Raw genomic sequence first — 15,613 nt, 5'->3', positions numbered from 1 at the left:
ATGCCAGGAACGCGCAGCGGACACTGTAAGTCACGTATTAGAATTGCTGCCAGCGCTCGTTAAATACAAACTTTCATTTCACTTTTAAAAATTGAATTGGCTTTAACTTCTTGAAAACTCACCTTGTTTTTAAGTAAATATCACTTTGCGCTGCACGCTCCAACCCCGGTCCACCACAGCTGTTACTGCTTGCATGGAGGGCGGACTTTTAGAGCGCGACGCGCCCCTGACTCATCACACGCCAGGTGGGAAAGTACAAATGGGCCGATGCCAGCAACGCACAGAGGACGCGCACAGCGGACGTGCACAGTAGCACGCCTACGGCAAGCCAGTCTGCGCCCGTCTAGGCCTGGCCCAGGCCTAGGGCCAGAAGTTCTGGTCCTCCTTTTAAATGCTACCAATACATAACCAAAAAGCAGCCCAAAGAAAGCCACCAAGTGACCATGCCCTCGCGTTCTATGAGAGGCCCCAGACTTCATTACTCGTCCGAACAATTAAAGGCCTAATGCACACCTCCGTCCCCTGAATGTACCCGATTACACATTATTGACAAAGTAGAAATATGCTCTAAGTGTGGCTTCTCCCCAAAGATGATCCCTGACACCACTAAAGGCAAAAAATCTACCAGCACTAATCTGATAACAGCACTCAACAAGTATTTCTCCTTCCTTAGCACAAACTGCCGCTCCCTCCCTAAGCATAACTTTGATATGTTTGACCTACTAGTCAACAAACAACCTGACGCGATCTTTCTCACGGAGACTTGGCTCCAAGAAAGCTCAGGTCCTGATGTTGCTGCCGCCCTACCATCTAACTATGCAATAGCTAGGAAAGATAGAATCACTAAGACTGGAGGGGGCATTGCCATCATTTTTAAACAAGCATTTACAATGCAATGGTTTTGCCTTTGTTAAAGTTAGAGCTATTGGCATTGCTCTTGACATTTTCATTTATGTTTTTTTTTTTAACATAAATAAATGGCATTGTCATTTACAATGCCACTAGCTTTATCTCTCGCAAATGACACACAAACACACACAGAGCCCCCCCCACACACACCCACACAGAGCCCCACACACACAGCCACACAGAGCCCCCCCCACACACAGCCACACAAAGCTTCCCACACACACAGCCACACAAAGCTTCCCACAACAGCCACACAAAGCTTCCCACACACACAGCCACACAAAGCTTCCCACACACAGCCACACAAAGCTTCCCACACACACAGCCACACAGAGCCCTCCACACACACCCACACAGAGCCTTCCACACACACCCACACAGCACAAGCAGGCAACAGGGGCACAAGCAGGCAACAGGGGCACACGGAGGCACAAGCAGGCAACAGGGGCACACGGAGGCACAAGCAGGCAACAGGGGCACACAGAGGCACAAGCAGGCAACAGGGGCACACAGAGGCACAAGCAGGCAACAGGGGCACACAGAGGCACAAGCAGGCAACAGGGGCACACAGAGGCACAAGCAGGCAACAGGGGCACACGGAGGCACAAGCAGGCAACAGGGGCACACAGAGGCACAAGCAGGCAACAGGGGCACACGGAGGCACAAGCAGGCAACAGGGGCACTTACGGAGGCACAAGCAGGCAACAGGGGCACGAAAACTGAGGCACAAGCAGGCGACAGGGGCACAAAAACGGAGGCACAAGCAGGCAACAGGGGCACACGGAGGCACAAGCAGGCAACAGGGGCACACCGAGGCACAAGCAGGCAACAGGGTCATGAAAACAAGTACAAGCAGGCAAAAGGGTCACAAGCAGGAATTGTAATTTAGACGGGGCTTAAGTGGAGAACGGTCAGTAGGGAAGTAGTGCGGCTGGTGCAGTGGTACCAGGCCGAAAGGTGAGAGGGGCTGTCTGCACCCCAGTTTGGACAGTTTCCACTACCTAACAGGGATTGGTGGGAGGGGGGCGTACTTCTTGCTTGCTTTAGGGCTGTTACTTCGAGGACGCAGTGCACGCTCCTGCCTGCTGCCGCCGAGACACGACAACAGGCAGGGAGAGGACAGGCTGGGAGAGGGCAGGGAGGGGACAGGCTGGGAGGGGACAGGCTGGGAGGGGACAGGCTGGGAGAGGGCAGGCTGGGAGAGGGCAGGCTGGGAGAGGGCAGGGAGGGGACAGGCTGGGAGAGGGCAGGGAGGGGACAGGCTGGGAGAGGGCAGGTTGGGAGAGGGCAGGCTGGAAGTGGACAGGATGGGAGAGGAAAGGCTGGGAAAGGGCATGGAGGGGACAGGCTGGGAAAGGGCAGGCTGGAAGTGGACAGGCTGGGAAACGGCATTTCGGTTTTCTTGTGAAATCAGTCAGACTTCGGGAAACCTCGATGCCATTATAAGACCATGAAACACGGCTACCCCAAGGATACTTCCGTTTTCAACCACAGGCCCCGTTTGATGTAACAGTCACTACGCTAAGTGCATCCTGTTTTAAATTGGTTTCTTTTTCCATGTCTATCTGCACTCCCTGTTGGCCAATTAAAAGCCTACACCTCATGTTCACCATGCTACAGGATTCACATAGTAAGAAAAAGTATGAAAGGGGGCGACTTTAGTGAGAAAGCACGCGTTTCCCCCTGGGTTGCAGAGCCACATCTTCTGAAATAAGAATTCAAAGTCCTCTCTCTGCATATCTAGACATCTGCTTCCCCCTCCAATCATCTCACTTACAACCACACCTGACCAGTCAATCATTCGAGCTGTGGACTCCGCTTCAGCACTGATGGGCTTAACTTCTGCCCCTCCCCAATTGCAATATCTTGACGCTTTGCGAGGCAGTGCAGCTCGCTTGTGCCAGACCCCAGCACATATATGATGGTATGACGCCAGCCTATGTACACAGATGTGTAAATAATAATCACATTATAAGTAATAAGGGTGTGTGTGGGTGTGTATATATATATATCGTCCCCTCCTTCCCAGTCCATGAAAAGGGCTCCCGTGCTTGCTCCGGGGCAGCCCCAGGGTCTCTGCATGTTACTGGTCCCGTGTAGCCGAGGCCCAGGAAGAAAAGACACCGCTCAAGGTCAGCGGCTGAGGTTGAAACCTCTGGCAAGCAGCGCTTCCAGCCCCCGCCCTCCCCCCTCACACACACCCACCCCCATGAAGGATTCCTATCGACATAGTACTGCTACGTGGGATGGAAAGATCCGTTTTATTTTTTTATTTTTATTTGTGCGTTTTTATATAGCGCGGACTTTACCCGAAGGTGTCAGAGCGCTTCACAATAGGAACAGAACTGATACATGAGAACATTACAAGTGAACAAAATATAAAAGCAAACGTTACATTAAATGAAGCACAAATGACAATCGTGAGCCAACAAAATACAAAAGCTCTTCAAATGTTAAGAAAGCTTCAGCACAACCGCTAAACAACCGAACGGGACGCGGTACAAGGTGCCGGGACACACAGAGCACAAACACACACACCCTAGTGGCCTGAGCCACCCTCACAAGTGCTGCTGTGTGCAAGTGTGAAATAGGAAGTGGCGACAGGGCCCTGTGGCAGCAGGTGGGCGTGGAGAGTGCAACCCATGGCGCGCAACACAGTAAGTGAGTGCACACAGGCCCCTCACACGGTACACGTCAATAGATTGCATCCCAGGTTGTGCAACGATTTCCAAATATGACGCTGAACACAGATATTGAAATGCCTTATAGTGCCCTGCCCCCCACAAGATGCAGAACCAGGCCTGGTGTGCAAATCACAAACAACCACCATACGTTGTGCACGAGAGACACCAGCACACTGCATACACGCAGGTCTCCCCCCAAACATAGAACACCAGAGGTCTTTCCACGCAGAAATGGTGTGATACGCAACACCCCGTTACTCGCACACTAGGCTAGGGACACAACGTCCTGCTCTCAGGCAAACAGCTTCCAAACAAGACTCAGGGGCAAACGAGGACAGCCGAGGCCCACTTATCAACCCCTGTCTGGGCAGGTTCTCCCCCCCGTCAGCCGGCACCAGGGCGGGCCGCGTCCTCGCCAGAACATCCACTTTAACAATCACACCAAACACATAAGTTAGAGGTGGGTTTCACGTGGAGCTGATGGAGGAGCACGACTACGCGCAATTGTGCCACCACCATTACTGTGTGCAACCCAGCCACACGCACACACTACAGCCTCCAAGCATTACAGCCACACGCACACACCACAGCATCCAAGCATTACAGCCACACGCACACACCAAGCCTCCAAACATTACAGCCACACGCACACACCAAGCCTCCAAACATTGCAGCCACACGCACACACCACAGCCTCCAAGCATTACAGCGACACGCACACACCACAGCCTCCAAGCATTACAGCCACACGCACACAGTACAGTGCCCTGTAAACACAATCTGGCCACACACTCGGCAAACACTCCCCACTGCTGAAGAGCAACACGTCCTAGTGCTTGTTTTTGCGTATTTTTCTGGGCAGCTGGTATTTTTATTTTGGCACAGGGATGGCACAGACCCTGCCAGGAGGGCTCCTTCACGGAGGGTTTTTACATGCAGAAGAGATTACTACCAGGCACGTTTTTAGGTCTCGCCTGTCGATGCGCATGCGCATCGAGCAAGCGAGACTATAGGGGCTCATCCACTCTTTATCTAACTGCAAGGAATCGTGGCGATTCCTTGCAGTGCCCGTGACTTTTAAGGTCAATGCGCATGCGCATTAAGCTTATGCGCATGCGCATTGACCTTAAAAGTCATGGGCGCGTGCACGTCCGTGTTTGTTTACCCTTGCCTACTCTCTCTCTCCCCTCTCCGCCCCCTCCCCGCTCCGCCCCCTCCCCTTCCCTCCGTGTCGCATTTCTCCTCTCCCCTCTCCGCCCCCTCCCCTGCCCGCCGTGTCTCCGATCCTTTCGCTCTCCTCCCCCCTCCCCTCTCTTCCCTCCGGCTTCTTTTTTTTTTTTTTTTACTCGCACCTCTCCCCTCTCCGCCCCCGTTCCACCCCTACTCTCCTCCCCCCTCCTCCTCTCCTCCCGCCGTGCCTCCCCTACTCTCCTCCCCCCTCCTCCTCTCCTCCCCTGCCTGCCTGCCGCTACCGGACGACAACAAACCACAATTTCTAATGTCCATCTCCCTGCTCGGTTGTTTCACCCAGCCCCCTGCTTCAGCCATCTTCTGCGCCCTCACTTACGTGCGCCGTCTCCATCCCCTCCCACCCCCCTGCCCGTCGATCTATTTGGTATGTGTATAGTCGCACTGTGATTTATATTTCTTTTTTCTACTTCACGTTCTGAGCGAGGTTTTGAACCTTTTACTCAGTGAGTCACTATGATTACATCACTGTCACGGCATTATGAGGCGAATTTTGACCACCAGAAAATAGTTAAGCAGAACCCAGTTTAACAGTCACTTAAAATATTTAGTCACTTAGAGATAATTTGTGACTTATATATTTGTTAGCTTCTAAAAAAGACGGGCGTTTTTTGTAAATCTAGAAGAAACGCACTTCGAATTGCTGATTATCTGTTTTACTGTCTAGGTCCCTGATTGCAGTGTAAAGTGGTAAGGTTCTGTCTAATTGTATATCAGAATCGTTGTTATTTAAAAAGGCTTTCACGGCCGGCCGGCCATGCTTTCAGTTTCACGACCGGCCGGCCGTGTCAATTACATTTCTCTCCCCGCTCCGCCCCCTGCTGCGGCCGTGTCGCACTTCTCCTCCCCCCCCCCTCCCCACAGCAATGCCCTCCGTCTTGTTTTCCTTACCTCCTGGCCTGCCTGGCCTGCACCATCTTTGCGGCGACAAACAGATGTACTGTTTGCATGTTTGAGCCACATAGATCCGTGAACTTATTTCTACTTCACGTTCTGAGCGAGGTTTTGAACCTTTTACTCAGTGAGTCACTATGATTACATCACTGTCACGGCATTATGAGGCGAATTTTGACCACCAGAAAATAGTTAAGCAGAACCCAGTTTAACAGTCACTTAAAATATTTAGTCACTTAGAGATAATTTGTGACTTATATATTTGTTAGCTTCTAAAAAAGACGGGCGTTTTTTGTAAATCTAGAAGAAACGCACTTCGAATTGCTGATTATCTGTTTTACTGTCTAGGTCCCTGATTGCAGTGTAAAGTGGTAAGGTTCTGTCTAATTGTATATCAGAATCGTTGTTATTTAAATGTATGGTTAAGAAATTCCACCCTCAACCCCTCACCCTCAATCCCTCACCCACACTCACCCACACTCACCTTCACCCTCACTCACCTTCAACCCCTCACCCTCACTCACCCCCACTCACCCTCATTCACCCACACTCACCCACACTCACCCACACTCACCCACACTCACCCACACTCACCCACACTCACCCACACTCACCCTCACTCACCCACACTCACCCTCACTCACCCACACTCACCCACACTCACCTTCACCCTCACTCACCTTCAACCCCTCACCCTCACTCACCCCCACTCACCCTCATTCACCCTCAACCCCTCACCCTCACTCACCCTCAACCCCTCACCCTCACTCGCCCTCAACCCCTCACCCTCAATCCCTCACCCACACTCACCCCCACTCACACTCAACCCCACTCACCCACACTCACACTCACTCACACTCACCCTCACTCACCCTCACTCACCCTCACCCTCATGCTAAAGATTTACAAAAAAAACCATTAACAATTCTAAAAGCACTAACTCTAATGCTGCGAGACCTATTGCATTTCTAATGCTTGTTGTTGTTTCAATTCCCCCTCCATGTGCCTCACTGCCAGAAATCGGGTATATAAAATGACACTGAGTGGCTTGATTAAAGGTTATTGGACGAGGACGGAAAGGAGCTCCACAAAAGGCTTACACACCCTCAATTTATTAGCCACAAGCTTGATTAGACGGAGGGAGGCCTCGCAGATGCGGCCGGGCCGCCTTGAAGGCGGCTGCCAGCGGGCTGACCCGGGAAGCCCCGCGCGGAGCTGATTGCAATTACCCGACGCTTTACACATCGTCTGGCCCGAGACTGGGCTGTCGCAGGACCACCAGACGCTGCTGCGGGCGCTGCAGATGGCACCGGCTGACACACTTGGGGCACATTACACGAGCATCTGCACAGCACATGATGCCGGGCTGTTTCATGATAGCTGGGGCTCCACAGAGTGTGTAAACGAGCCGGCTGTCAAAGGCAGATATATGGGAAGCCTCGTGAAGCCCACACGGCAGGGGAAAAGGAAATGGGAGGGGAATCACGCGCAGGCTGGATCATTTCAAAGAAGCCCAAGAAAAACCACGCTGCAATAAAACTCCCATTACCTTATTAAAATGTCCTTGTTAGAATGAGTTCCCTTTAAAAGCACGCACTGCAAACACACTGCGCTGGTGCTCTGCTGACTTATCCCGCTCGGATTCTGCATCTACTCGAACTGCCTCATACGAGCCTTCTGGCGACTTTTGCTCGGTTGTCATTGTGCATCCAGAGTGGCTTTTAGGATGTGATTCTGCCTCATTAGTGATGTGTTCTGGTCGTACGGTTCGGCTCCCGGTTCTGTGCACGCAGCAGAGAGGCCAAGGACTGGTTGTGCAGGTAGGGGGGCGGGAACGGGGCCGGGGAGACACGGAGAGCGAGGCAGCGGTAGGGGGGCGGTAACTGGGAGCCGAGGCAGCGGTAGGGGGGCGGGAATGGGGCCGGGGAGACACGGAGAGCGAGGCAGCGGTAGGGGGGCGGGAACGGGGTGTATAATTCTGCACATCGCTGATGTAATTATTGTGGGATGAATGCAACTTTGAAATGTGACAATTGTTCGCAATTCCAAAAATACCAGCATCCAGCATTTAGCCTCCAGACTCCTGCTGCCTGCCTGCGTGTATTCGGCGGCGGGGGAAGCTCCGTGCTCCGTGTTCCTGCAGCCTGCAACGGGAGAGGACACGGGGGGCGGGAGGGGACAGGGGGGGGGGGCGGGAGGGGACACGGACGGGAAAGCAGAGGACACGGGGGGCGGGAGGGGACACGGGGGGGGGCGGGAGGGGACACGGACGGGAAAGCACTCACGCAAGCAGGAAAGGGTGCCGGCTCAATGCCGGGACAGACTCGGGGGCGTTCCCGGCGTCGCGTGACGTTGGCAAAAGCCAAAGAATGTCGGGAACGCCCCCGTGTCTGGTCCGGCATTGACGGACAGGCCCCTCGTCCAATGGCAAGGCTCCGTTTACGGAGCCAGCCAATCAATGACGAGGGCCGACCCAAAGCCACACACACAACTCAAGAGGTTTTTTTGGCACATGCGCAAAGCGCATGGCCAGTCAAAACCTAAAAAGGACTACCAATGTAAGTTCGAACATCTCTTGCTCCCTAACTGCGTTGCAGCCCTATTTAAGCTGGCCGTGACCCCTAAGTTTACCTTTTCTGGTACACTCGTATATCGTCCTCCTGGACCTTCGGCTCCATGGGCCTCTGCCTTCCCTGAACTAATAACTCATTTGGCTATGAAAACAGACAATTTTTGGGTGACTTAAATCTACACCTAGAGAATCCCACTTGCAAAATCAGTACAAATCTAATTTCTGATTTGGCTGCCTTCAATGTTAACCTAATTAACTCTGGCCCCACACATAAGGCGGGCCATTTATTTGACCCCATTTTCTCTCTGGGATTCAGTGCTCCCCGGCATTGCCCATATGCTGGTCGGATCATTTTCTTCAGATTTAATCTGACACTCCCTGAGCACTTTTCACCTACTACCCCTGTCTCAGGAATTCTAACTAGGGACTGGAAAAAAATTAGACATCAGTGCCTTGAACACGATTTTAAGCTCCCACATGCCTATCTCCAAATCAGTGGTGAATTTGCTCTCTACCTCAGTGCATAAATGCCTCCTTACTGCCATTAACTCCTGCTTACCTCTCTCAAAAAAAAGGGCTAATAATCACCGGCCCCCAGCACCTTGGTTCACAGAAACACTGAAAACAGAGAAGGCCAACTGCAAAGCCATGGAACGCAGGTGGAGAAGGAATTACATCCCGGAATCCAAAATTAGATAAAGCTACCATAAAAATATATCATAACCTTTGCAGAACTGCCCGAGCGGACTATGTCTCATCTACCATCTCGGACACCCTTAACTGCTCCAAAATGCTCTTTAACATGGTCACGGAGCTCGCTGGCTCCAAAATCCAGTCTAGGCCTCCGGCACTCAATAAACAGCAATGTGAGATTTTGGCTTCCTTCTTTGTCCAGTAGGTTGAGAAAATATACCAGGACATAGTGCAAGCGCAGGACGACAACCTCTCCCCCTCCTGCAACACCCACATCATCCTTAGCGGACCAAATGATTCTTAATCAAGCTGAGACGCCCAACACATCTGACAACTACTTGGACACATGGCCCCTGTTAAACGCAAGCACTCGAATAAAACTCTTAAACAGTATCAAATCTGGATCACCTAGGGATCCTCTGCCCATTTCTGTGCTTCGGCAGCTGGAGCCGCCAGCGCTGTTTGTGATCATGGATCTCTTAAATATCTCCTTGCAGGAAGCTACCATTCCGCCTTACTGGAAACATGCCATGATACTCCCTCTTCTCAAAAAGGCCAAGTGGTGCAAAACTCTGGCGCTAGACTTCTGTGCCGGGTCCCGAGAACTGCCTCCATCTCCGGTCATCTACGAAACCCACACCCTCAGTCGCAGGGCAATGCGATGTGGATGAACTGGTCAGGCAGATTTGCGTACGCTTTTCCCCCAGCACCTCTAATACCGCTGGTGGCGCGCAAGCTCAGGCAGCACTTGATGACTCTCATCCTAGTTGCTCCAACGTGGGCTCGCCCACCATGGTACACCACGTTTCTGGAACTTTCCGTGGTACCGCATCAAAGGCTTCATCTCACACCCAGCCTTCTGACGCAGAGCCAAGGCGACATTCAGCACCCAGATCCGCAACAGCTCAACCTGGCGATCTGGCTCCTGAAGTCCTAGAATTTGGCTACCTTAACCTTCCTCCCAATTGCATGGACATCATTCGAGAGGCGAGAAATCCCACTACTAGAGCATGTTATGCGGCAAAATGGAAGCGGTTTGTCATCTATTGCGCAAACCACAACATTGATCCACTGGATGCTTCCATTCAGAACATCATCTGTTACCTGTTCCATCTATACAAGTGTAATCTGGCATATACTTCCATTCGCATTCACCTGTCTGCGATGGCCGCATACCTCCAAAATAGGCAGCACCTTTCACTTTTCAAAGTGCCTGCCATCAAGGCATTTCTGGAAGGCCTCAAAAGAGTCATTCCGCCACGGACTCCACCAGCTCCGGAATGGAACCTCAATGTGGTTCTTACAAGGCTGATGGGTCCTCCCTTTGAGCCACTACATTCTTGCGAACTTCAGTTCTTAACATGGAAAGTGGCTTTCCTGGTAGCAATTACATCGCTACGGAGGGTTAGTGGGCTGCAAGCCCTCACAATCCAAGAGCCTTTCTTCCAAGTTCATTCAAACAGAGTAGTGCTCCGCACTAACCCTAAATTTCTACCCAAGGTTGTGTCTCAGTTCCACATCAACCAAACCATTGAGTTGCCGGTGTTCTTTCAAAATCCAGAGTCGCTGGCAGAGCGGATGCTCCACACCTTTGACGTTAAACGGGCCCTTATGTATTACATTGATAGGACCAAGGATTTTAGAAAGACTAAGCAGCTTTTTGTTGCCTTTGCGCCACATCACAAAGGTAACCCTATTTCCAAGGCTGGTATTGCCAGGTGGATCGTGAAATGTATTCAAATCTGCTATGCAAAGACAAAACGCACTCTTACAATTCCACCAAAAGCCCACTCCACCAGAAAGTTGGGGGCCTCTATAGCTTTCCTTGGAAACATTCCCTTGGAGGACATATGTAGAGCAGCCACATGGTCTACCACACATACATTTACTAAGCATTACTGTGTAGACGTTTACTCCAAACAGCAGGCAGCTGTAGGGCAGGCTGTTCTCAAGACACTTTTCCAAACTGCTGCAGCTGGCACGGGCGGCCGCCGCTAATGGAGGGACTGCTATGTATTCTATGCACAGATATGAATTCAGCAGCCCACATGCCTCGAACTGCAAATGCTACTTACCAGTATGCATCTGTTCTTGGCATGTAGGGCTGCTGACATTCATATCGCCCGCCCTCCTCCCCGGCGCCTGTAGCAGCTGCAGTGTTCACATATCATTTCATGGCATGGTCATCATTCACTGAGTTTCACTCCATCTTGGCCACAATGGCTAAAAACAATCTGGGGATGGAGTCGATGCCCATGCGCACTGTAGTCCAGGGGAGAAGCCACCTATCTCGTGATACTTCGAAGACTCTTCCAGGACAACAATGTGCAATCATCCGGACCCAACACTAGGCGGCGATCTATGCACAGATATGAATGTCAGCAGCCCTACATGCCAAGAACAGATGCATACTGGTAAGTAGCATATTCGTTTAGTTCCACACATATTTGCTTTTGGGAGGGGAGTGCGCACACTGTGACCTTTTTGCAGCCCTTACTATCTGACTCTTTGTACCTCTCCTACTTTAATGAAAATGGGCGTAAACATAATGAGTGTTGCCCGGACATTCTGTTCTTTGCGTGCCATAGTTCCGACCAATATTCGCTCTGATGGTGGCATCCTAGTTCACTATACTCTCATTTGCCTTATATGGGAGCCCGTGTCCTGAAGTAAAAAACGAGCTAAAAGACAATTATATCGTTTTATTTTTCACCTAGTGAATAGCACTAATTTCTCCCTAACTTCCTGCACTATCCTTACCTTAAGTGCACTTGGTGTCCCTATCACCCTGGTGATGGTACTCTTCTGACAAACCGTGACAAATACACTTACCGCCTCTGTCTCTTCTTTTTACACGCTACCCGGGGAACGTCAACACCACCCACTGGGAGAAGAGGAAAATCGGCAGAGAAAGCTCAGCGACAGCCTGAATCCAACATGTACAAGGCCCCCCTGCATTATTTGTGTTATTTGTATACCAAGATTTAAATAAATACGCCAAAATAGATCCATGCATAAGACCTCCTAGCTTCTTTTTCCGCCCGTCCCTCTCACAGATCCCATTTATAAAATCCTTTCGACCTCCACAGGTTTCCCAGCCTCTCAGAGTCCCATAAAGGGGTTGCCAACGTGAGTTTTCAGTCCCATCCAAGATACTTATTTACAGCATGCCATATATGGACCGAGTGTTTACTTGGCCCAGTTAAGGAGTGTTTCTGGGGTCTTGAATAGAGTGCTCTGTTATAATTCCCTCCTTATAGGAGCCATCTATCCATTGCATATCCCGGATCATCCGAGCGTCCGTAGGTGCCCTGATTAATGGCTGCGAGATGTGTCGTTGTTATATCCTATGCTTCCTAGTCCTGGCTGCTCAGCCTGCATGAGTGTGATGTCATAGAATGTTGGGTGTGTGTGCATGCTTTGACTGAGTGATCGGTTAGATCGAGTGGGGCTGAGCCGCAGGATGCTGCTCCCGTTGGGACACCCTGCACCATCTTACCTGGAATAATAAATCTACTTATCTACATCCCTGGCTCCTGGTCTACCTATCCAGGACAGTATATCTTCTATTACAAAAGTGGCGAGGATGTTGAAAAGAACCACACGAGTAGAGCCAAGAAATTACACAAGGAACTAAAAGAAGATGGCCAGAGTTTGAAAAGAAGCTTGAAAATTAAGCCTGTGCAACGCCTTGGATGCCCCACCGGTGTCTTTTCCAACAGACAGTCCACAGAGGTATGTGTTGGGCATTGAACATCGTGTAGCTTGAGTGGCTTGAAACATGCCTACTTACAGATTGCTTAATTTGAATGTTTTGGACACCTAATGCTGTCTGGCCTGAAACCGCCGATAAGAATTGGATCGTTTATTCATATCGAAAGCTGCTGTATTTAATCCCTGAGACAAACTTGTTTTTGGTGTGCCGTGAACCGTGTGCAGTTCGACTATGTGGCATGAGGCTTGAAATCTGCCAGACTACAGTGTGTCTACATAATTGAAGATCTGAAGATTTGTACTATCAACGGATGCTTGAAACCTGCAGCCTACTAACAGCTTACAGATTTAGACTATTGGGGGATTCAGTATTATGAGCTTGAAGTCAGAGCACCTCACTGGAAGGTCATAGGAAAGCGTGTATGCAGTGTATTGTTGTCTGCATTTATAACCTCTTAGTAGTGTCGAACGTTCAGCGCCAGTGCTGAACGTTCGAATAACGAATGCTGGCCCGTTGGCCAACGGTCGTGCGCAGCACTGGCAAGGTAGTGCTTGTGACGACCGTTGGCCGACAGCAGCACTTAAAAGGTTAATATTCATTTCAAAAGATCTCACAGCTTTTGTTTTTGTTTTTGTTTCCAATACGGCCTGGAATTGGGGGTGCTTTCGAGTGCTTTAATCTGCTTTGACCTGTTTGTCCACAACTCACTGCAATGACTTTCTGCAATTTTTAACGCTGGAGAGTCTGTTTGGATTGTGCGGTTAACGGACCTAGAAGTTAACCTCTTCGGTCCCTCCGCTCGTGACTGCATTTACTATATGGCCCTTTCGATGCATGGGGTGTACAGATGGCAGCTTGGTTACTCTGCAGCGCAGCTGAGGAGGGTAGCTGGGTAGTCAGTAAACCGTGATGAAGTCAGTGAACATAATTTTGCTACAGCAAGCCCACGAGCGAAAGACAGTTGTGACAGTTGTGTACCTTTAAAAATTTGAAGAATGCACTTGCTGGTCCTTCGACAGCAACGTCGCAGCTACAGGATTCTTATGTAACGTGAGAGAAGTGACCATTCTGGAAGCCAGTGTTACAGTTACGTGATATGCCTATACGTCAGAGCAGGAGTACAGGAAGTGCATTGTGGGCGAATTCTGGTTGTGACGCTGATGCGTTTCTCTGACACTGCACGTTGATTATTGAAGCTGTGTAAAGTGATCAATGTGGTGTTAGCGGTCTAGTGCCGGGGGCCAGGAAGTGACTCGAGCGGATATCCGGCAGCGGCCATTTTAGAGACGGGCGCGCGGATTCCAATCGCGGCAGGCAGCCCGATCCGGAGCTCCCAACAGAATATAGTTAGTAGTTGTAACAGCCCTATAATAAAGCCTACATCACAACTACCAAGTGTCCTGTTATCATTTCAACCAAGGGTTAAGCAGCAACCTTACAATGGCGACGAGGGTTGGATTTAACCCGAAAATTCGGAAAACCCACCAGTGAGGCACAGACAAACTCACCAGGACACCCACAGAGAATACGGGAGCGTGGCAGCGGCGGGAGGCGACAGGGGCAACACGGGCAGCACCCTACCCGCACCGGAGAGGAGCGGTGAGAAGCAACCTACACACACACGCGTGCAACCACCGGGGGGCAGTGTAGGCGCACCATCAAAACGCAGGCAGCGGCGCTGGAGCCCCAGAGCAGTGGCGAAGTGCGAGGGGTGGGACAGGCCCAGCCAGAAGGAGCAGAGCCAGAAGAGGCGTTGCCGGACACCTCCGAACCAGAGGAGAGTGACAGAGAAACGGTCAGCGTTGCCAGGGGCCCGACCATGTGCACCCAAACCTCGGCGCTAACGATCCCGGTGCCATTCCTGCCAAAGATGGGGGAACCAGATATGCCTTGGGAGGACTGGAAGCAATACTTCCTCAACGACCTCTCGGCACTAGAGGAAGAAGGTGAAAATGAGTTCACCGAAACAATACGCAAGAAGATATTACTGCATAATCTAGGCCCGGCGGGCCAGAGAATATACCTTCACTTGGTCAAACCGGACAGGCCGGCCACGGCCACGCACGTGTTCCAACACGCGCTGGAGGATCTGGATGGCCATCGACAGGTACAACTTCTTCCAGAGAAAACAGGCGAAAAATGAAACGATAGACGAGTACGTGGCAGCGCTGCTGAAGTTATTGCTCACGTGCAAGTTCGGGGTAACACCACAATCAAGACGTATTGCTTAGCGACACAGTTTGTGTCTGGCACGTTTTTTTCCCACCAACAAATCGCTACTGCGGCAAGAACTTTGACTGGGGGTCAAGCGCATTGAACAGCCAGGCGAATTGAGGAATTTGGCGCTTCAGCAGGTATACAACACGCACCATCACTGTTCATCCGGATGTTTCCAAATGACTATATTTTGTTTTGGTCGTGATGCCGTATTCTTTGCTAAGGGTAGTCTAGGTGAAGTGACCCCTGGTAAAACATTGCTGAAAACTGTTATTTTAAGGAGGAAAGGATAACGATTTTTACCTGCACTGAGGCTTTCTGGAACTTTTCAACTGCGAGTGGAGTTTAAGTTGTACTTCAACCATACATTAACCAACGTGTGAGGTATGAACTTAAACTCATAGTGCAGAGGTGAACTTAGGCAAAAGCTATTAGCCAAAATCGAAGGTGAATTCATTCTGGTGTTACTTTAGCAGAGGTTTCCGGTGAGAGTTCTATCACCAATCACATGACTGTTATTGGCAGCTACTGTTAAGTGTGTTGTGTATATTTTCAATGCTGTCCTGAGTGTGGGTCAGTAATAATTCTTTGTATTGATTGTGTACCATGCTTTATAGGTTCTTCTCTTTAGTGATGTAGATGCATGTGAGAAGAACTTTTTTTTCTAACGTGTTTTGCATA

General features: G+C 50.6%; 1 protein-coding gene across 1 annotated transcript in view; it reads left to right on the top strand.

Moving 5' to 3' along the window:
* The window catches only part of ANHX (anomalous homeobox), a 128,289-nt gene that overhangs the window by 64,099 nt on the left and 48,577 nt on the right, over positions 1 to 15,613 (top strand). The window lies entirely within an intron of this gene.

This window comes from Lissotriton vulgaris, chromosome 4_1, assembly GCF_964263255.1.
Source record: "Lissotriton vulgaris chromosome 4_1, aLisVul1.2, whole genome shotgun sequence".
NCBI lineage: Eukaryota > Metazoa > Chordata > Amphibia > Caudata > Salamandridae > Lissotriton > Lissotriton vulgaris.
Note: the sequence above shows the minus strand (reverse complement) of the source record. Positions and strands in the feature narration are given on the sequence as shown.